The sequence below is a fragment of the Ranitomeya variabilis genome, chromosome 2 (assembly GCF_051348905.1).
Source record: "Ranitomeya variabilis isolate aRanVar5 chromosome 2, aRanVar5.hap1, whole genome shotgun sequence".
Taxonomy (NCBI): domain Eukaryota; kingdom Metazoa; phylum Chordata; class Amphibia; order Anura; family Dendrobatidae; genus Ranitomeya; species Ranitomeya variabilis.
This window is the reverse complement of record NC_135233.1, coordinates 329332290-329355261: the sequence shown is the minus strand read 5'-3', so window position 1 is coordinate 329355261 and position 22972 is coordinate 329332290.

Here is a 22972-nt window from a genome sequence, read left to right as displayed (position 1 = left end):
TGGAAGCGTATAGGAACTGAGCGGAGCACGCACACACTGGAAGCGTGCAGGGACAGAGCGGAGCATGCACTGGAGGCACACAGGGACAGAGCGGAACACACACTGGAAGCGTACAGGGACTGAGCAGAGCACACACACACTGGAGGCGTACAGGGACTGAGCAGAGCACGCACACACTGGAAGCATACAGGAACTGAAGTGCAGAAACCTAAGTGGACCTGGAAGGAGCACGGAAGGGCACAATAACAATCAGGCTCTTCCTATGGCAGGAAGCGACCTGATATAACCGGAGGCCGCTGCCCAGACAGGACAGTGCTTCTGGGTCAGTACAACCCGGCTTCATAAAGAATCTGGGAGTGCGCGCGACCGCGACCTAAGTGGCCTAGCGCACATGTGCGGGGAACGGGATCCCCAGCGCGGCTGAGGACCCGGAAAAGGAGGCGAGACGTGGTGAGGGACCGGGAAGTAAGGTAAGTATCTGCACGCACTGTATCTGCACGCGCCGTAATAGCACGTTTCTGCATCGGAGCCTTCATCAGATGACTTGAGAAAGCTCCAACCCTGGTGAATTTCCAAGAGAATACAGTCATTTGTATTACATTAAATACTTTCCATTTTATTTTTTAGAATTTTTCAGCTTTCATTTGGGTAAACAGTGGGGCATTGCTAGGAACATCAAGGTAAATTTTATTTATTAAGTATATAACGGTATGTCACCCCAGGTGATGCTTAACTTAGAGGATGTCCCCGACATTTGACATGGCTGTAAGCGCTTAGAGAGGGCTTGTTTCTTCTTCCTTCCTTTTTCTTCCCTTCTGTTATGTATAATAGAAATATTATGTACTGAGTGAAAGAAAAAAGTTTTGTATTTAAGGAGTTCCTTATTGGTAGACCCTGGTATTTCCGTTATGGGTGGCACATTAAAAGTATAAATAAATTGGAGAATAATCTTACAAAAGAGTTTTCTCCAATTCTCCAATCATCAGAGACCTCTGCACCAATACATTTTGTCTATATGGTAGAAATGCTAGTACTGATTCCACTTTTCATGATGTTTTTCGTTAATCTGAATAGATGGTGGAAATCCTCATCTTCTCCGGGGAAATTTATATCATAAAATCACTTATTGCTGACATTCAATGTACCTGCTACATCTATTTCTTGAAATAGTATCTTTACTCTTTTCATAAATAAAAAAATCAGATGGGGAAACTTCATATATGGTTTGAAAATCAGAAAAATACAACCATTCTCCAGATACATTGGCAATGTTTGTATCATAAATCCTTATTCCTCGTCATCTATTAAATTGTTCAAACCTGGGTAGTATTTTACTGCAGCATCCTCCCCTGGAATATCAGGAGGTTAAAGACTTTTTACAGCAAGGTATAATAACACACTGACCATGAGGGGTCCTACACCTGGGACCCTGCATACAGTTATCATTGGCAGTCCCATAGACAATGAATTGATTTAGATATGCATGCTCTACCGCCTCTCCATTTTGTAGGGCCAGCGCGCAGTCCAGCTCCTATCACTATGGATAGGCAATAACTTGCTAACTTGGTACAGCCCCTTTCAATCTAATGCAGTAAATTAAGTAGAATCTCTATGAGATGACAGCCTAAAACTGCTGTGAAAATGGGGCTTTTAAAGCACCAGTCCAATGGTATTTTTATTGCAACGCTGGAGTGGTACTTCTAATATAAGATCCCTGTACCCAGACTTATACTTACCCGCCACCCTCTTCACCTTCTTTTACTGCAGCTCCTGTTGGTCTCCAAGAGTTTGTGACCTCTTAATACCGCCATTGTTTAACATGAGCCAGAGGTCATTTTTCAATGCAAATCTATGAAAGCTTGGTTCTGGCTCTCATAGACTTGCATTAAGAGCTTGTGACAGTTACCTCTGACTTCCGGCCAATCAGAAGTTGCAGTCACAAGATGGCGGCAAGGGACTGGAGTGGCGCCACTGATAAAAGGTGGTGGGTATGTACAATACCATGACCATGGTCCTTAGATCAGTTGCACCATTATAGTGCTGAGAAAACCCCAGCTGGAGTGGGGCTTTAAAACTTTAAAAAGAAATGAAACTTTCGAGAAATTGAATTCAGTCACAGACAAATCTGCTTTGCATTTATTTGGTCTTCCAAAAGAACTGGCCTATGAGAAATTTACACTTACATTCCCCATAGGCTAATTGTTGCATGTATTTATTAAGCTTGGCTTATATAGCGCTATCATATTCCTCAACGCTTTACAGACATTATCATCGCTGTCCCCATTGGGGCTCACAGTCTACATTCCCTATCAGTATGTCTTTGGAGTGTGGGAGGAAACCGGAGAACCCGGAGGAAACCCATGCAAACACAGGGAGAACATACAAACTCCGTGCAGATGTTGTCCTTGGTGGGATCTTTTCTGAGAACTGTTATGCCAATCCTCTTTTTTTCTCCACCTGGAAATATACAAATATTTTGACCTTTCCCATTATCATTAGTATTTTTAGGGAGATAAGAAAGATAACACTCGTTTGCCAGGTGAAACAACAAAGGAACATCACTACACAAACGTCTTAATTTGTTCAAAAAAGTGTATGACGGTCAAGCTCGTATTATGGTCACAAACATGCACTGGTTCTGACATTGTGAAAAATGCTTGGTTTGGGTTTGCTTTCAAATTCCAGACAAATTCTTTATGAATCCACATCTGTTACTTGCGGATTTAACAATAGATTATTATTATCTATTAGTTCAGATACCTATGGTTGGTCCAGACTAAAGCCCCTCATACACAATAGATAATTGTTAGAGGAATTACAGTTGTCGTTCTCCCATCTCCATCATACAGAGGATAACTCGCAGAATGAAAGTTACTGGTGGGCCTATGCTTTTTACTGATTGTTTTTGATAACCTTGCAGTCTGTAATAATCAAACATAAAGTAAAAGTCGCCATGAAATAATAATGGAAAATCAGAATCTGATTTATGAAGTCAAAAGGAATATTTAAAATTCCAAGCTATGGAAATCTATTTAACATGCACAAGGTATCTCTTAGAAAGTCAGGACTGATACTTGATTACTGCCATCTCAGACACGCAAAAAATCAAAACATCTTTTACATTCACATCAGGTTCTGAGGACAAGTATTAATCAATGAGCCGGTTACTCTTTCAAGTTCATTAAAGGGAACCTATCAGACGCTTCATGGTGCCAGAACCAAGAGCAGAGTAAAATACAGATTCCCTCTTTGGAGAAAGTTGTGTTTTACTCTGAGACATTTTAAAAAAACCCATTGCGTATAAGACAAGCCAGGCAGAGGGAGAAGAGTTTGAACACTAGCAGAGCAGTCCTCTGGGTGGTTCCCTCTGGTTTTCTCTGCCTATGTCAGAATGATTGACAGGTCTCTCCCCAAATGTATCTCCAACACTTGTCAGATGAGCTGAGCTGGGCAGAAAGAAGCCAGACGGAGGCACTCGGGACACTCGTCTTCTTCTGCAAAACCTCATTTTTTGAGCTATGTTTTCTCTACCCATCTCGGATTGACTGGTCTCTCCCAAGATGTATCTGCAAAGACTTGTCAATTGAGCTGAGCCAGGCACGAAGAAGCCAGACAGAGGCACTCAGCACACTCTTCTGCCAACCTAATTTTTTGAGCTATGTTTTCTCTGCCCATCTCAGATTGATTGACAGGTCTCTCCCAAGATGTATCTGCAAAGATTTGTCAATTGAGCTGAGCCGGGCTGGAAGAAGGGAGACGGAGGCACTCAGCACACTCTTCTTCTTCTGCCAACCTCATTTTTCAAGCTCTGTTTTCTCTGAGTAGTATTTTAGAAAAAAACAGCTTCCTGTAATGAGCAAACCTGTAGGAGTTTTGTGTTACTCTTGGTTCCTTTAAATTATCTGTTCCTGTATAGTGAAAATAAGGATAGAAAAGAAAAGTGAATTTTACATTCAGCCACAAAATCAATCACTTCCTCCCTGCAATGCCTCCAGTAATCAAGGTTAAAGGAGGCTTTTGGGCAAATAACGTCAGCTGAATCTGACAGCGAGCTAATGTGTGTGTGTGTGTGTGAAGGCAACCTCATTGACCAACATTGTGTGACCTTTTACCATTCACCTTGCATCAATTAACATCTAACAGCTGCTTATGGTACTTGTGCTGTGGCAATAAATATACACACTAGACTTACGGAGTCCTTCTAGTTAATGATGTAATCAGATAGGGAATTGAAGGGAATCTAACAGGACCCAATATGCATCAATGCGGGATCGAAAGTACCTGTTGGGGTCTGTAATGTGACCAATTTGATGATGCCCACCATAATGGAACAGAATATCCAACATGACAGTTGTACACTCTCCTTAAAAGCTGTATAGTCACCTAATTATATATTGCATTTTATTTATGGAAATACACTTTAAAGAGGATATCCACCTTTGGGGACATTTCTTTTTTACTCAAAAGCATGTGCTTGGGGCTAAAAATCACTTTTGCTAATAGGTTTAATTAAAACTGTTGCACCGTTTTGCTTTTATAAGTTGTTTATTCCCCTACACAGTTAACTTATACGTGGTCCGTAGTCATAAATCAGCTGAGAGGAGCTCAGGAAAAGATGGATACAAGAGTTACAAACAGGGTTTGGATGAAGGGTAGTCAGGGTAGGCACCCACCTACTGTAGGGCACTACATCCTGCCTCCTCTTGGGAGGTACACTTTGGGGGGGATGACATTGATGAATGCATCTGGCCACACTGCACCTTCCTCATCTTCCTTCGGCATAGTGATGGCCGAGGTGCAGACACACAGGGGAGCAGTATCAGTCACTGATACCACTCACCCGTCTTTCTGCCTGCGCCCTGGTTGTCAATACTTCCCAGCAATCAAATGTTTTCTTGTCTGCCACATGTGAATACAATTGCTGTAAGCGCTGCCCGGGACAGGAGCTGAGAAGCTGTAATCAGACCCCTGCTTCACCAGGAAATCTGTCAGAATGCAGACCACTTCCGGCCTCTGGACTGAAGAAGACGGCACATGCAGGGGAGATCGCATGGCGCAATGCAATGACATCATCGCTCCATCCAGCACCCACTACTGTACAGAATAGAAGAGGAGATGGAGTTGCGCTGCACCTGGATTAGGTGAGAAAAAGCTTTTATTTATAATTTATCTTATATTTGTTTGTGTGCGGGGCATAACAAGAGGGGCAAACAAGTGGGGAGATATGTACGGTTGCTTTGGGGTCAATTTAGTATCTCGCTGTGGGGACATACGATGGGCTGGCTGTGGGACATTACAAGAGGGGCTAGCTGTGGGGGAAATATGAGGGGATGGGTGTGGGGACATACAAGGGGCTGGCTGTGGGTTCATATGAGAGGCTGGCTGGGGGGACATGCAAGTGGCTGGCTGTGGGGGAAATATAAGAATATAAGGAGCTGGGAATGGGGACATGCAAGCGGCTGGCTGTGGGTTCATATGAGGGGCTGGCTGTGGGGATATACGACGGGCTGGCTGTGGTGACATTGCAATGGACTGAGTGTGGGGACATAACAAGAGCGTCTGTGGGGGACATCTTATTACGTCATATGTTGCAAAGGGGTTAAGATCTTACCAGTAGTGTAGCTACCGAGGGGCAGAGGGGGCGGTTGTCCTGGGCCCCGCACTCTGAGGGGGCCTACCCGGAGCTAGACTACTGTGACTGTCACTACTGTAACTACAGTTACATTCTGTGGCAGAGCAGGGAGAATCAATCTCCCTGCTCTGCCACCCAGCTGCTATGGGGCCCCTGAGCAGGCAGGGGGGCTCAGTGCCAGCTAGATGCCGATACAGCTGATCACATTGATGAGAGGAGTGTTATGCTCCCTCTCCCATCATCCCCCTGTCAGCGTCTGACGTCCCTGATGCAGACACTAACAGCAGGCGTGATGACGTCACTACTCTGTGCCTGCTGTCCGTAGATTTGCGAGAGCTTGGAGCAGCGGAGGATCCAGGAGGAAGAGAGGTGAGTATTGTATTTATTTATTTTTGGAGGTGCATTATACTATAGGGGCCTGAGGGGGTGCATTTCATTAGAGTCTGCCTATGGGGGCTGCATTAGAGTCTGCATATGGGTGGCTGCATTATACTATGGAGTCTGTCTATGGGGGGTGCATTATACTATACAGAGTCTGTCTATGGGGGTGCATTATACTATATAGAGTCTGCCTATAGTGGATGCATTATACTATAACGTCTGCCTATGGGAAGTGCATTATATGATATAGAGTTTGCCTATAGGGAGTGCATTATACTATAGATTCTGCATATGGGGAGTGCATTATACAATAGGGAGGGCTATGGGGTGTGCATTGTATAATATGGAGGTCTATGGGGAGTATGTTATACTATATTGAGTAGGGTTGAGCGACTTTTATTTTTATAGGATCGGGTCGGGTTTCACGAAACCCGACTTTCTCAAAAGTCGGGTCGAGTGAAATTGGCCGATCCTATAAAAAAGTCAGGGTCGGGGTCGGCCGAAACACGAAACCCAATGCAGTTCAATGGGATACTATGGTTCCCAGGGTCTGAAGGAGAGGAAACTCTCCTTCAGGCCCTGGGATCCATATTAATGTGCAAAATAAAGAATCAAAATAAAAAATATTGATATACTCACCCTCGGACGCGCCCTGGTACTAACCGGCAGCCTTCCTACCTAAGAATGAGCGCGTGAATGACCTGCGGTGACGTCGCGGCTTGTGATTGGTCGGCAGCGGTCACATGGACAAGCCGCGACGTCATCTAAGGTCCTTCACGCGCTCATTCTTAGGAAGGAAGGCTGCCGGAAAGAAGCAGGGCGCGTCCGAGGATGAGTATATTCCAATTAGGTATATACTCATCCTCGCACGCGCCCTGCTTCTTTCCGGCAGCCTTCCTTCCTAAGAATGAGCGTGTGAAGGACCTTAGATGACGTCGCGGCTTGTCCATGTGACCGCTCGCGACCAATCACAAGCCGCGACGTCATCGCAGGTCATTCACGCGCTCATTCTTAGGTAGGAAGCCTGCCGGTTAGTACCAGGGCGCGTCCGAGGGTGAGTATATCAATATTTTTTATTTTGATTCTTTATTTTACACTTAAATATGGATTCCGATACCGATTCCCGATATCGCAAACATATCGGAACTTGGTATCGGAATTCCGATACCAGATTCAGAAGATCGCCGACCTCATGGCCGACCCCACACAGGGGTCGGGTCGGGTTTCATGAAACCCGACTTTGCCAAAAGTCGGCGACTTCTGAAAATGGCCGACCCGTTTTGCTCAACCCTAATATTGAGGACTATCTGGTGCATTATACTATATGGAGACTATCTAGGGGCCATCATACAGTGTGGAGATTTGTCATGATTCCCAATGGCAGGGAAACATCAGAACACAAAAATAACGGACGAGCTCTGGGTGATGGAATCTCGAGCTGACCGTGAGCTAAATCTACCACACAACTAATAGTAGCCAGGGAGCATACCTACGACTTCCTAGATGCCACGCGCCAGCCGGAGGACTAACTACGCCTGGTAGAGGAAGGAACAGACCTGGCTTACCTCTAGGGAAATACCCCAAAAGATGATAGCAGCCCCCCACATGTAATAACGGTGAGTTAAGGGGAAAAGACATACACAGTATGAAAGTAGATTTAGCAAAGAGAGGTCCACTTACTAGATAGCAGAAGGATACAAAAGAGGACTTCACGGTCAACTGAAAACCCTTTCAAAAAACCATCCTGAAATTACTTTAAGACTCCTGTGTCAACTCATGACACAGGAGTGGCAATTTCAGCCCGCAAGAGCTTCCAGCTACAGAGAATAACAAAAACTGCAAACTGGACAAAAGATTCAAAACAAAAGGACAAAGTCCACTTAGCTGATCAGCAGACTAGTAGCAGGAACATGCAACCGAAGGCTCTGGTTACAATGATGACCGGCAAGGAAATGACTGGAGAGCAAGGCTAAATAGGAAACTCCCAAACACTGATGGGAGCAGGTGAACTGAGACAGCAAAGCACACACAAGTCACCAGTACCACCAGCAACCACCAGGGGAGCCCAAAAAGAGGATTCACAACAGTACCCCCCCCTTAAGGAGGGGGCACCGAACCCTCACGAGCACCGCCAGGGCGATCTGGATGAGCCCTATGAAAGGCACGAACCAAATCCGAGGCATGAACATCAGAGGCAGTTACCCAAGAATTATCTTCCTGACCATAGCCCTTCCATTTAACCAGATATTGAAGTCTCCGTCTGGAAATACGGGAATCCAAGATCTTCTCTACAACGTACTCCAATTCACCCTCCACTAGCACAGGAGCAGGAGGTTCAGTAGAAGGAACCACCGGTACCTCATATCTCCGCAACAACGACCGATGGAATACATTATGGATAGCGAACGATGCTGGGAGGTCCAAACGAAAGGACACAGGGTTAAGTATCTCCAAAATCCTATAAGGACCGATGAACCGAGGCTTAAACTTAGGAGAAGAAACCCTCATAGGGACAAAACGGGAAGACAACCACACCAAGTCCCCAACACGAAGGCGAGGACCAACACGACGACGGCGGTTAGCAAACTGCTGAGTCCTCTCCTGGGACAACTTCAAATTGTCCACCACTTGTCCCCAAATCTGATGCAACCGATCCACCACCGCATCCACTCCAGGACAATCCGAAGATTCCACCTGACCAGATGAAAAACGAGGATGAAACCCTGAATTGCAAAAGAAAGGAGAAACCAAAGTGGCAGAACTAGCCCGATTATTAAGAGCAAATTCTGCCAACGGCAAAAAGGCAACCCAGTCATCCTGATCCGCAGACACAAAACACCTCAAATAAGTCTCCAAAGTTTGATTAGTTCGCTCCGTCTGGCCATTAGTCTGAGGATGGAATGCAGACGAAAAAGACAAATCAATGCCCAACCTGGCACAGAATGCCCGCCAAAATCTAGACACGAACTGGGTTCCCCTGTCAGAAACGATGTTTTCCGGAATACCATGCAAGCGAACCACATTTTTAAAAAATAGAGGGACCAACTCAGATGAGGAAGGCAACTTAGGCAATGGTACCAAATGAACCATTTTAGAAAAACGGTCACACACCACCCAGATGACAGACATCTTCTGAGAAACAGGGAGATCAGAAATAAAGTCCATAGAGATGTGCGTCCAAGGCCTCTTCGGAACAGGCAAGGGCAACAATAACCCACTAGCCCTAGAACAACAAGGCTTGGCCCGAGCACACACATCACAAGACTGCACAAAAACACGCACATCCCGAGACAGGGAAGGCCACCAGAAGGATCTAGCCACCAAATCTCTGGTACCAAAAATTCCAGGATGACCTGCCAGCGAAGAAGAATGAACTTCCGAGATGACTCTACTGGTCCAATCATCAGGAACAAACAGTCTACCAGGCGGACAACGATCAGGTCTATCCGCCTGAAATTCTTGCAAAGCACGTCGCAGATCTGGGGAGACAGCAGACAAAACCACCCCATCCTTAAGGACACCAGCAGGTTCAGAATCCCCAGGAGAGTCAGGCTCAAAACTCCTAGAAAGAGCATCTGCCTTAACATTTTTGGAACCCGGTAAGTATGAAACCACAAAATTAAACCGAGAAAAAAACAACGACCATCGTGCCTGTCTAGGATTCAGGCGCCTGGCAGACTCTAGATAAATCAGATTCTTGTGATCAGTCAAAACTACCACCTGATGTCTGGCACCCTCAAGCCAATGACGCCACTCCTCAAATGCCCACTTCATGGCCAAAAGCTCCCGATTACCAACATCATAGTTTCGCTCGGCGGCCGAAAATTTTCGAGAAAAGAACACACAAGGTCTCATCACTGAGCAGTCGGAACTTTTCTGCGACAAAACCGCCCCCGCTCCGATCTCGGAAGCATCGACCTCAACCTGAAAGGGAAGAGAAACATCAGGCTGGCGCAACACAGGGGCAGACAAAAAGCGGCGCTTAAGCTCCCGAAAGGCCTCCACAGCAGCAGGGGACCAATCGGCAACATCAGCACCCCTTTTGGTCAAATCCGTCAGAGGTTTAGCAACGCCAGAAAAACCAGTTATAAATCGACGATAAAAATTAGCAAAGCCCAAGAATTTCTGAAGACTCTTAAGAGAAGTAGGCTGCGTCCAGTCACAAATAGCCCGAACCTTGACAGGGTCCATCTCAATAGAAGAAGGGGAAAAAATGTACCCCAAAAAGGAAATCTTTTGAACCCCAAAAACACACTTTGAACCCTTTACACACAAAGAATTATCCCGCAAAACCTGAAAAACCCTCCTGACCTGTTGAACATGAGACTCCCAGTCATCAGAAAAAATCAAAATATCATCCAAATACACAATCATAAATTTATCCAAATATTCACGGAAAATATCATGCATTAAGGACTGAAAGACTGAAGGTGCATTAGAAAGGCCGAAAGGCATTACTAAATACTCAAAATGGCCCTCAGGCGTATTAAATGCGGTTTTCCACTCATCCCCCTGCTTAATTCGCACCAAATTATACGCCCCACGAAGATCAATCTTAGAGAACCACTTAGCCCCCCTTATGCGAGCAAACAAATCAGTCAGCAAAGGCAACGGATACTGATATTTGACTGTAATTTTATTCAGGAGTCGATAATCAATACAAGGCCTCAGAGAGCCATCCTTTTTAGATACAAAGAAAAAAACAGCTCCTAAAGGAGATGAAGAAGGACGAATATGTCCCTTTTCCAGGGACTCCTTAATATACTCTCGCATAGCAGCATGTTCAGGTACAGATAAGTTAAACAAACGACCCTTTGGAAATTTACTGCCAGGAATCAGATCTATGGCGCAATCACAATCTCTGTGGGGAGGGAGTGAACCAATTTTTGGCTCCTCAAAAATATCACGATAATCAGACAAAAATGCCGGAATCTCAGAGGGAATAGATGACGAAATGGAAACCAAAGGTATGTCCCCATGAGCCCCCCGACATCCCCAGCTTAACACAGACATTGTTTTCCAGTCAAGGACTGGGTTATGAGATTGTAACCATGGTAATCCAAGCACCAAAACATCATGCAAATTGTACAACACAAGGAAGCGAATCACCTCCTGATGGTCTGGAGTCATACGCATAGTCACTTGCGTCCAGAATTGTGGTTTATTACAAGCCAAAGGCGTAGAATCAATACCCTTCAGAGGTATAGGGACTTCCAGAGGCTCTAAATCAAACCCACAGCGCCTGGCAAAGGACCAATCCATAAGACTCAGAGCGGCGCCAGAGTCCACATAGGCATCCACGGTAATAACTGATAATGAACAAATCAAGGTTACAGACAGAATAAATTTAGACTGTAAAGTGCCAATTGAAATAGACTTGTCAACCTTCCTTGTACGTTTAGAGCATGCTGATATAACATGAGCAGAATCACCACAATAGAAGCATAACCCATTTTTACGCCTATAATTCTGCCGCTCGCTTCTGGACAGAATTCTGTCACATTGCATCTTCTCTGGCGTCTCTTCAGAAGATACCGCCAAATGGTGCACGGGTTTGCACTCCCGCAAACGCCGATCAATCTGAATAGCCATTGTCATGGACTCATTCAGACCTGTGGGCGCAGGGAACCCGACCATAACATCCTTAACGGCATCAGAAAGGCCCTCTCTGAAATTTGCCGCTAGGGCGCACTCATTCCACTGAGTAAGCACAGACCATCTACGAAATTTTTGGGAGTATATCTCAGCTTCATCTTGCCCTTGAGATAGGGCTATCAAAGCTTTTTCAGCTTGAATCTCCAAATTAGGTTCCTCATAAAGCAACCCTAAAGCCAGAAAAAACGCATCCACATTGAGCAACGCAGGATCCCCTGGTGTCAATGAAAATGCCCAATTTTGAGGGTCACCTCGCAGCAAAGAGATTACAATCTTAACCTGCTGGACAGGATCTCCAGAGGAGTGAGGTCTGAGAGAAAGGAACAATTTACAATTATATTTGAAATTCAGGAACCGAGATCTATCTCCGGAAAACACCTCTGGTGTAGGAATTTTAGGTTCAGACATCGGAGTATGTATAACAAAATCTTGTAAATTTTGAACCTTGGTAGCAAGATTATTTAAACCTACAGCCAAACTCTGAGGGTCCATCTTTAAACAGGTGAGATCAGAGCCATTCAAGGATTAGAAGGAGAGAAAGGCAAAGGCTGTAATTAGAGCTGAAATGCAACTGATCCAACTATGGAGCAAGCATAGGGGAAAAAAAAAAAAAAATCTACAGACTTCTTTTTTCTCTCCTTTCTTCTGCCAATAACTTTAACATAGGCCGGTCATACTGTCATGATTCCCAATGGCAGGGAAACATCAGAACACAAAAATAACGGACGAGCTCTGGGTGATGGAATCTCGAGCTGACCGTGAGCTAAATCTACCACACAACTAATAGTAGCCAGTGAGCATACCTACGACTTCCTAGATGCCACGCGCCAGCCGGAGGACTAACTACGCCTGGTAGAGGAAGGAACAGACCTGGCTTACCTCTAGGGAAATACCCCAAAAGATGATAGCAGCCCCCCACATGAAATAACGGTGAGTTAAGGGGAAAAGACATACACAGTATGAAAGTAGATTTAGCAAAGAGAGGACCACTTACTAGATAGCAAAAGGATACAAAAGAGGACTTCACGGTCAACTGAAAACCCTTTCAAAAAACCATCCTGAAATTACTTTAAGACTCCTGTGTCAACTCATGACACAGGAGTGGCAATTTCAGCCCGCAAGAGCTTCCAGCTACAGAGAATAACAAAAACTGCAAACTGGACAAAAGATTCAAAACAAAAGGACAAAGTCCACTTAGCTGATCAGCAGACTAGTAGCAGGAACATGCAACCGAAGGCTCTGGTTACAATGATGACCGGCAAGGAAATGACTGGAGAGCAAGGCTAAATAGGAAACTCCCAAACACTGATGGGAGCAGGTGAACTGAGACAGCAAAGCACACACAAGTCACCAGTACCACCAGCAACCACCAGGGGAGCCCAAAAAGAGGATTCACAACAGAGATTACAGTGAGAGTGCCATCATGCAGTGTTGGAGCCATCAAACAGTTTAGGGGATATTAAGAGGTCAGTATATATACAGTGAGGGGTTATTATACTGTGTACAGTTTGGGGGATACTAAGGGGTCAGTAAACTGAGTGGGTGGTACAATACAGTGAGGGGGGGCATTATACTGTGTATAAGAAAGTATCATACTGTATATAGGGGAGCTGTACAGGGGGTAGACTTGGGGCATTATTAAATGTAAAGTGGGCACTTATTGTTATAGGGGAGCTCAGGTTACTGTGACTGTCAAAGGGGCAAACAGGGCACTATTACTTTATAGGGGACAAAATGTGGGTACTGTTTTTAGGGCACTTGCACCCAGCATTACTATATTCTACAGAGTTGCATTAGAATTTGGAGGGCACCAAGAAGCACACAGTAGGTGCAGTAATAGGGACACATACAGCAGCAGCTCAGCAGAATAAGGGATTTGTGCAGGTTGGGAATAGATGGTGACGGTGCAGAAAATATTGTGAAATGTGTCTTTGTTGTTACCTCTGCTGCAGTGTCCTGGCAGGAAGAAGCTGTCATGTCGGTCTGTGCCAGATGGAAAAGATGGGAAAAGTGAACAATTCCATCTGAAAGATCATCCTCTGTAAGTCACCATCTATAACTGTGCTGTGATCTCTTACATGTTCTGTAGGATTGGTATCTACCACTGACCATATGGCGGTAATATCAATGTTGGTGTCATGACTCTGACAGGATGGTTCAGCCTCCATCCTGGTCAGGTCAGGGTTAATTCTAGTCCGCCTCTCTTTGGCTCTGGGGCAGCTATTTAATGTTGGCAGTTCTTTGGTTTGGTGTCGGTGATACTTCTGTATACTCGGTTTGTGGTTGCTGACCCAGGTTACTCATCTATAATCGCTGTGCCTCTGTGCGTGTTGCTTTTGTTGTGTATGACCCGGTTTGTCCCCTGACTTTTGCCTCTGTATCCTGCATTGTACTGCTCTGTCCTTCCTGGTTATCTGATCCCTTGGCTCCTCTCGGTTTACTCTCTGTCTTCTCCCTAGGTACCATGCTCTTCTCTGTATTTTGACCCCTGGCTCTACTTTGACTACGTTTACGTTCTGTGCCCTGTACTCCGCTCCCCCAGCTGCCTTCCCTGGCCACACGCACGGTGACTTCGCCCACTGTCATCACATGACTGCTTTGTTCCAGGTCCTGTGCTCACTGCTTAGACTCAGGTCCTTGCGCACTGCGTGCCTTGTTCCCCCACTTATTTGCATTTGTTCCCATGCCTCTGATAGCGCTCCCTAGGCTGCACCTGTGACACCATCGGTGTCATTACAGTTGGTGTTTATATAGAGATTATGTTCAGTAACAGCGCGGTCATCTGCTGAGGTTCTCCTCCACTATTACAGTGTGTGACCCAGTTGTTATCAAGGTTACCTGGTTAGTGGCCCACTCAGAAGTTTCGCCCACCTCTGAACCAAGACCCCAGCTACACCTCTGGATCTTACCAAACTCTATCCAACGACATTGTGGTGGCACAGGCTTCTAGTGCTGTAATTTGAAACATTTCTTTCCGGTGCATGGCAAATAGGATAATCGCAGCTTAGCTGCCCCTTTGGCATAAGTGCCTCAGTGCCAAAAAGAACACTTAAAACACACTGTAATAAAGTAACATCAGCATAGCTCTGATGGGTACATTGTTAGATATTTGCCCAGGTACCAAGTGTACCGCTATAGTCAACCCTTGTACAAGTTAAAAATGCTCTCCAGGCTAAGGGAACGGAAAACCTTGTGTAATGGTTTTTAGTTCTGATTTTTATACTCGGCATAATTATCACTAAATCATAAAAACTTTTAGTTCAAACATAGTTCAAGAAGTGAACAACGCTCAGAAGCTCCTCTTATGAGAAAGAAAAGCAGAGAAATGGAGGTGATCATTACAACAATGCTCTTTTACATCTGAATTTGTTTTCATATATAAAAATGGAATTAGAAAACACTATTCATTGTATATATTCAAGGTAATTAGCTTTGCTTTCTTTGTATGTAGTAAACCTGACTTTGTGCCCCATATTCATACCTATCAAAAGATAAAGCTGTGTGTAGGTGGAGAACATTGTTCTGCGGATCCACATTTCACAACCTCAAATAAACTCTATTCTGAACATCTGACAATGAAATACATATTAGATGGCTGTCGGACAAATGAAGTTACGGCCGATCATTCCACTGGCAGTATAAGGATAATTGTAAGAAATCTTCGGCACTCTGAGAATAGTAATGCTTCAATCGGGAGATTTTATTTCTCAAATGCAGATATATTATACTTATGACATTTCGGCCTTATAGGGCCTTTTTCAAGTATTATCTGCATAAGAATAATATAGAACAATCAAAAATTAATTCCAAAATTCCAAAAGTAAACAAAACAAAATTATGTACACTTGATCAGCGATAGGAGCAAGGAGATCAATCAAGAGAATTTATGTCATAGATAACGTGGGGATAGCACAACTGGATAGAAAAGGTAGATCTAAACATCAGATAGCCTATATATGGTAAGTTACCTATGCCCCAGGAACTCTCAACAGACCAGATTAACCCCTGCACTGCCCAAAGAAAATTTCCACTTCTTAAAAAAATCTTAAAGCATTCACCTTCTGGATGAATTTGACTTATTGATTATTTGAAATGATTGGTGAATTATTTAATTCTATCATTTGTTTAAAAATTATAATTTTTTTTTTAAGCATGGAACACATAAGAGCTTTGAAATATTTGCTGTCTGTGTCATGTATTAAATGTAAAAAAAATAAATTAAAGGATTAGCAGTGATTAAACATAATTGATAGTCACATATGAGCCTGTGGCATGTGGTTAAAGGTATATTAAATTGCTGCAATTAAATAATTTATCGTTACCTTTGATGCGCCCAATGAAGGAATTACAATATAACATACTCATACTCCACCAACAACAACAACAACAAACTTTCCTGTATCAAACTCCACCAACAACTGGACCAAGAATCCATCAACCTCAATGTAATCTTTGCTTTGTTCTTCCAAAAAAAGCTGGAAAGCATGCCCCAAAATCTTTCTAGAATCTCTACTAACACCTTGAGATTGGACAAATTCCACTGTTCTACATATTGTAAAAAGTTGTCAGGTTCAGTTATGAAAAGAGACATTTCTTATTGATTTTGAACTCCTGAATTCAAATCTGACAACGAAAATAGACAGTGGGGTCTTGTTTCTATATCAAAGAGTTTTTCCTGTTACTGCTACATATAATTAATGAATAAAAGTTTCAGTACTTTAAAACATTAATATTTTTGCAAATGTAAAGATGCAGAATATTGTGTTAAGCCAATTTTTTATATTTATATAGAAGAAACTTAACAACTACTCAAATAACTAAAACGTGTCAAAACGCTATTGCGAGTTAGAAACAGTTACAGAAATTGCACTACAGAATTTGGTCCTCATTTAGTGACAACTCTTTTTTGCTCGTCTCTTGTACTCCTGCATGGAATCATCTCTTACAATTGTACAACAGTAATCTGTAAGCATTGATGGATTCCATTTTCCTTAATATCTAAAAGGATATTTTGCAGCCAAGATCCTTATATGTTTTGAGGGAATTTTCCACCAACGCTTCATAGTTATCAGCTCTTGAATTTCCCCAAAAATTATTTTGGTGAATGCTACCCATGCAGCCGTTTCCTTGTCCTGCAACAAATGGAGAAACTCCTCATCTTGAAGAAGCATACAAATCTGAGGTCCAATAAAGACTCCCTTCTTTATCTTTGCGACACTCAACCTTGAAAAGTTATCAATGAGATTCTGTAATGATTTTGCATTTTTATCCTTTGCCTTTACAAAGTTCTTCATTAGGCCCAACTTGAGATGCAATGGTGGTAACAAAATCTTATGTGGCTCAACAAGTGTTGGATGCGGGACATTTTTACTCCCTGTCTGAAGTGAATGTTGTAGAGGCCAGTCTCTTTTATTCCAGATATATTTTATTGCACGGCTATCCCACTCACACAGAAAGCAACAGTACTTGTACAGGTCCTTCTCAAAAAATTAGCATATAGTGTTAAATTTCATTATTTACCATAATGTAATGATTACAATTAAACTTTCATATATTATAGATTCATTATCCACCAACTGAAATTTGTCAGGTCTTTTATTGTTTTAATACTGATGATTTTGGCATACAACTCCTGATAACCCAAAAAACCTGTCTCAATAAATTAGCATATTTCACCCGTCCAATCAAATAAAAGTGTTTTTTAATAACAAACAAAAAAACCATCAAATAATAATGTTCAGTTATGCACTCAATACTTGGTCGGGAATCCTTTGGCAGAAATGACTGCTTCAATGCGGCGTGGCATGGAGACAATCAGCCTGTGACACTGCTGAGATGTTATGGAGGCCCAGGATGCTTCAATAGCGGCCTTAAGCTCATCCAGAGTGTTGGGTCTTGCGTCTCTCAACTTTCTCTTCACAATACCCCATAGATTCTCTATGGGGTTCAGGTCAGGAGAGTTGGCAGGCCAATTGAGCACAGTAATACCATGGTCAGTAAACCATTTACCAGTGGTTTTGGCACTGTGAGCAGGTGCCAGGAAGCATGAAGTGCTCCAAAATCTCCTGATAGCTAGCTGCATTGACCCTGCCCTTGATGAAACACAGTGGACCAACACCAGCAGCTGACATGGCACCCCACACCACTGACTGTGGGTACTTGACACTGGACTTCAGGCATTTTGGCATTTCCTTCTCCCCAGTCTTCCTCCAGACTCTGGCACCTTGATTTCCGAATGACATGCAAAATTTGCTTTCATCAGAAAAAAGTACTTGGGACCACTTAGCAACAGTCCAGTGCTGCTTCTCTGTAGCCCAGGTCAGGCGCTTCTGCCGCTGTTTATGGTTCAAAAGTGGCTTTACCTGGGGAATGCGGCACCTGTAGCCCATTTCCTGCACACGCCTGTGCACGGTGGCTCTGGATGTTTCCACACCAGACTCAGTCCACTGCTTCCTCAGGTTCCCCAAGGTCTGGAATCGGTCCTTCTCCACAATCTTCCTCAGGGTCCGGTCACCTCTTCTCGTTGTACAGCGTTTTCTGCCACATTGTTTCCTTCCAACAGACTTACCATTGAGGTGCCTTGATACAGCACTCTGGGAACAGCCTATTTGTTGAGAAATTTCTTTCTGGGTCTTACCCTCTTGCTTGAGGGTGTCAATGATGGCCTTCTTGACATCTGTCAGGTCGCTAGTCTTACCCATGATGGGGGTTTTGAGTAATGAACCAGGCAGGGAGTTTTTAAAAGCCTCAGGTATCTTTTGCATGTGTTTAGAGTTAATTAGTTGATTCAGAAGATTAGGGTAATAGGTCATTTAGAGAACCTTTTCTTGATATGCTAATTTATTGAGACAGGTTTTTTGGGTTATCAGGAGTTGTAGGCCAAAATCATCAGTATTAAAACAATAAAAGACCTGACAAATTTCAGTTGGTGGATAATGAATCTATAATATATGAAAGTTTAATTGTAATCATTACATTATGGTAAATAATGAAATTTAACACTATATGCTAATTTTTTGAGAAGGACCTGTATATCCACCTTGGAGACCAAGTAAGAGGGCAACCACCTTTAAAGGGGTATTTTCATATTCAAGATCCTATCCCAATTTGTTACACGTGTAATAATAATATTAGCAAATATCCATGGTTACGACTCAGCGTATTTGTGACTTTAACTCTCGCATTAAAAAAAAAGATTTATAGCTGTAAATAAGCAGAAGTGCTATACATGGGTCCAGTAGAATCACAGAATATGGACCGGTAGAACGCTATGGGCCAATTCTGAACTCTCGAGTGCCCAGAATTTTATATGGCATCACAAAAGGTTTTTGCTTCTCTATAAGGCTACTTTCACACTTCCGACTTTTCAGATATGTTGCTATGTGTCGTTTTGGGTAAAAAACGGATCCTGCAAATGTGCCTGCAGGATCCGTTTTTTTCCCATAGACTTGTATTAGCGAAGGATCGTGATGGATGGCCACACGTCGCATCCGTCGTGCGACGGATCCGTCATGTTTTGGCGGACCGTTGTCTGGAAAAAATGTTCAATGTAACGTTTTTTGTCTGCGTCGAAAAAACGTACAGCGACGGATCCTGCGGTGTCTGTCGTTGGCTGGAATGGAAGTCTATGGGCGCAGGATCCATTGCTGTCCGTCAAATGATGGAATCCAGCAACAGATTCCGTTTTTTTACAGTGAGCATGCCTGGAAGGATTTCTATTCCTTTAATTTAAGCCATTTTTCCTGCAGCTGCTGCATCGACGGATCCGTCAAAAAACTGGATCCAGTGCATCCGTTTTTTACAATCTGCACAGGATCCATCTTTTCAACACTTTGACTGATTGTGACTGATTCTAAAAGACGGAAGTGTGAAAGAGGCCTTACAGATGAAAGCTACTTCTAGGTGCCAATGCCTTCACAAGGCACCATATGGTGACACTCAGGTCTGTTACGTGGTACTGTGGGGACTGTATATTCAAGCTCTATGCACATGTGGATGTATCTTTGCTGTGCCGATTAAATGCATTATTAGAATGTTCTCATATGTAAAAGCAGAGAGAAGAAAATATTTTTGTAATTCTTTTCCATACATATATAGGCTAATCTTAAAGGGAATGTCTGAAGTATTTTTATTTTATCACATGTGTTATGGAAATGACTTTGTGACACTGTGAGATATATATATTACAGCTTCTTCTCTTGCCCTTGTTAATAGGGACTTCCAAACCTACAGTTCTGAAAAAGTCATAAGATATTGATGACTTATCATTAGCATAGGTCATCAATATCACATCGATGGATGTCTGACACCTAGAACCTCAGCTTTTATTATTTCCCACACGGCACATTATAAACAGATTGAACAGAGCTGCATTGTGCATCTTCATTCACTGGGTGGTGGCCACTGCTGGGCGCTGCAGATTAGCTCACTGGAGCTGGACATTGCAACTCAGTTCAATGGGGGCGATTCACTAAGACTGGTGGAGTACATGCCAGTCTTAATTAAGTCCCCTTTCACACAACAGTTTTTTGCCGTCAGTCACAATCCGTTGGCTCAACAGATCAACGGATCCGTCGCAGATTGTGAAAAACTGATGCGACGGATCCTTGTTTTGGATGGATCCGACTAGCGGATCTGGCTAATTGGATCAGAGCATGCTCAGTTAAAAAAAACGGAATCCATCGCCGGATTCCGTCATTTGACGGATCGGGCGCCATAGGCTTCCACAATTTGATGGATCCAGCGAACGACGGATGAAACGTGAGGCATCAGTCGCCGGATCTGTTCTTTTCAAAATTCGACGGATTGCGACTGATGGCAAAAGTGTGAAAGGGGCCTAAGCGCTCGCTGGAACATACTCACTCGATTGATTAATGAATCAGTCATGTCTGGTGCCCAGCATTCGCCAGAAAGCCAGTCATGGACTGGCGCTCATTGGAAGCGTAATTTACACCACTTATGATGAATTTGACGGGTGGACATGACTATGCTCCATCCCACCCATGCCACACCCAAGCCACCCCATATTGGTGTAGATAGCCGGGAATGTCATGTAGATGCCAGAAGTCACAATATATGAAAAAATCGCAACTTATTAAGATGTTTATGCCACATTTCTGGTGTAAGCACCTTCACGAATCGCCTCCAATGTGTTTACTTTCTGATGCCGCCATTGAGGTTGCCTGATGTCAAACCTTTACCGATCTGACATTGATGACCTATTCTAGGTATAGGCCATCAATATTTTGTGAGTGGCAAACCTCTTTAAGTTCTATTATCAAAACGCCACAATTTATTGTGCCATTTGGAGTGCAGATATTATTATTCACTGATCACTAAACAAACCGATCATACAGTGATTATTATTATGTAGGAGCCATGTAACAAAGGCCCTTCTGTTGCTTTAGAGTATATCTCCATTGCAGTGTGTCCACATACCGATGACAGGCGTGTTCCTTATATCCTCAAGGTGAAGCGTTACACAGAAATATGGATCAATTTACAGTGAAAAGGGACAATGCAGAAATTGAAAATGTACGAAAATTCCTTCCATTTGTTTTTAGAAGAAGAACTGTTTGGTACTTATTAATTTGAATAACAAAAAGGTCAAAAAATTATTTTCTATAAAACATCTGCTGAAAATGATCATCACAGGTATAATCTAATATAACATTTATCTGAAAAACTCACATGGAAATCATTATAGTTACCCAACATAGGACTATATATCTGTGGTATGAGTGGATATAGCATTCAATATTTGCATTGATGAATAACTTGCCCTTTAACACTTTTTTAATTATGTAAATTAGACAAAAGGAAGAAAACTGTCTCTCTGCTGCCATCTATGGGTAGTTGTAAGCCAATGTCGGACCCATAATGAAGGCTTGAAATATAAATAGGGATTTTAAATAAACCAGATAGCCAGTGTGGGCAGAATGTGATGTCACACTATCACAGAAATGATATGTGATTATTAAATGGGATATCCAGGACTTTGAGAAAAACAAAAAAAGTGCCTGAGCACTAACTGGCAGGTTGTTGCTACCTACTTGCCTGTTATGCGCAGCACCGTTCTTCGCTGGCACGGAGCGGTCATAGATCACTCTTGCCAGGGATTCAGCTGCCTCTGCTGATGTAACGACGAGAGTGCGCCAACATTTTTTCCGCCCTGCTCTGTCGATGGGGCGTGACTGCCGACGTCATGCCCCCCAGTTAGGCAGCGGGAACCTGGCTGTCAATCAGAATGATGCCAGAAATCCCACCCTGTCAACAGAGCGTGATATCAGCAGAAGCAGCTGAATCGCCGGCAGGAGCGGTCTGTGACTGCTCTGTACTGGTGAAGAACAGCGACATGCACAGCAGGTAGGTAGGTGGCAACTATCTGCCTGTTAGTGCTTAGGGACATTTTTTGTTTTTCACAGTTTTTCACAAAGTCCCAGATATTCCCTTTAAGGAGATTTTGTTACAGATTTTTCACTTGGAGCTTAGAGGATCAGGCTATGTCTTTGTACTGAGATATCCGTATACATTCACACAGATTCACTATGGATCCCCTTATTCCAATGACAAACATTATTTATTTCTGACAATCTGAGTGTATACAAAAAGAAGTGTGCAAAATAGTCAGGATCACAAAAATGTAAAAAATATGAATAAATCTTTATTAAACAACAAGAACAAACATAAGATATATATATTAAAAAGTAGAAAAACAAAGAAAGACTAAGATAACCACCAGAAGTGTCCACCTAAATACCATAGATCTTCCTCCAATGTGCTCGCTAAGGTAACAATAATAAAATGGTTGTCTCTATGTAGACGCATAGTACCTTGGAAAAATAGCCTGGAGAAATAGCAACCTGCTGATATGTGCTAAACATGTGTCCAGGAATAAAAGACCATAAGGTGAAATGTGCAAATAGGCAAAAGATAATGAGGTAAACAAACCGAGAAAAACATCATCAATTAGGAGTCCAATGCATAGACCTAGGTATACATAATATAAACTATAATAGTGATAAGGCTCAGACAAGTCAAGGATAGACTAATGCATACAAGTCAAAATAGTATGCACTATAGAAGTCAGAATATTACAAATAACTCCCACAGGCAACAAACGCAAATAATGCAAGTGTGGCGAAGTATGTATAGCCAGGGAAAACAAGTAAAAAAGCTGACATCCTATAAGATAAAGTCAATCATTAGTGGGACCTATAAGCGGCCATGATTGATATAAGGAGCAGGAGCCCCAAGCGTATCGCCTCAACATGTGGCTTCCTCAGGAGGTAATGATCATTATCT